This window comes from Trachymyrmex cornetzi, unplaced genomic scaffold (assembly GCF_001594075.2).
Source record: "Trachymyrmex cornetzi isolate Tcor2-1 unplaced genomic scaffold, Tcor1.1 scaffold318, whole genome shotgun sequence".
Taxonomy (NCBI): domain Eukaryota; kingdom Metazoa; phylum Arthropoda; class Insecta; order Hymenoptera; family Formicidae; genus Trachymyrmex; species Trachymyrmex cornetzi.
Window position 1 is genome coordinate 145,303 of NW_017297877.1, and position 1,553 is coordinate 146,855.

Here is a 1,553-nt window from a genome sequence, read left to right on the forward strand (position 1 = left end):
CGCCGCGTCCAAGGGGCATCCGCACTCACGCGCCCCACGGACGTGACAACACGTATATCAATATGTTTACCAATTATTTTCAGAGAACAGCAAGAAGCAAAGGATCAACAGAAACTCAAACCAGGATAATACTATCCTGGCACAAATAAGCGAGGTATTACACGAGCCGCCGCCGACAATTTCTTTGCCATCAATTCCAGTAATGAACAAAGAAGAGCATTTCAGGATGATGATTTCCTCGCGACTTTGTCAATTTCCAAGATTTCGCAGGAGACAACTAATGTTAAAAATACATAAAATGTTATATAAAGAACTAAATAAGGCTAAGCAATAAGTAGGATATGAAAAAAATGTATTATAATATTATTTTTTATGTATTTTATAATCAAATATTTTATAATTTGAAGAAATAATATAAAAAGTTTTTTAGAGATTTTACAAATGTTTTCTTAAATATTGGAAGAATGTTTTTTAACATATAAAATGATCGTTTTTATAACAAAAAGTTATTAGTAATAATTAGTACGAAGTTATTAGTAATATTAATACGAAGTTATCAACAATAATGTTAGTGTAAAGATTAATGTGTTTACTTAATAATAACTTATAACTTAATTATTGGTCCCACTGCCATGGTACGGCACCTTCATTGTTGAAATATTGGCAGAAAAGTTCTCTAATTCTGATGGCTTTTCGAGTACTATTATGTGTGCCATAATTGAACACGTCTGTAAAAGCACATCCATTTTCTATTATTGTTTTCCATGAACCTGTAATGTGCACTCCATCTGTTGGTTCTTTATCCAATAGGTCGGATGTTACATAAAAGTCGTTCTTGGAGTTTTTATGAAGCCAGTTATGCAAGTAAATTGTACTTTTAATCATGCTTATGGTTGTGTTTACGCTAGCAATAATTGATTTTCTGTAGACTTGCCAGAATTCCGAAGACGTTTTCAATGATCCTTCTGGCACGACTTAATCGATAATTATAAACATGTTGATCTGCATTCAATGTCTTTTTGCCTCCTCGTGGATATGGCCAAAGCAAATATGGATTAAGTGGAAACGCCTCATCTCCAACAAGGCAATCTCCAATGTGGCAGCAATGGTCCTCCAGCATAAATACATTCTTCGTTAGAAACTTTCATTGTGCTTGCTTCAAATTTTTGTCCAAAGGTGCTCTCTTTAAATACGCCTCCATCACTGCGCCGACCATACGCACCAATATCCATGAACAGAAAATTGTAATGCGCTTCACAAATGGCTAGTAAAACAATGCTGTAACTGTTTTTATAATTATAAAAGTTTGATCCTGCATTGTTTGGACACTGAAATAAAAGGGGTGGCACCCCTCAAGTTGGACACGGCTCAATTGGACACGAGCCACTCACAGCGCTTGAGACTACAAAGCTCCTAAGCACCGGTCGCTGTGATTGGTGGTGTCCAATCGAGCCGTGATCAATCGGGATCACCCCAAATAAAAGGCAGTATTTAATTAAAATAAGGCTACACTCGAATAGATCATTACAGTAGTGCATTGAAGATGAATATAT

The 1,553-nt window shown here is 35.7% G+C and overlaps 1 pseudogene; it reads right to left on the minus strand.

Moving 5' to 3' along the window:
- Nucleotides 1-703: 703 nt before the first annotated feature.
- On the minus strand, nt 704-1,148 carry LOC108762700 (uncharacterized; annotated as a pseudogene).
- Nucleotides 1,149-1,553: the final 405 nt, after the last annotated feature.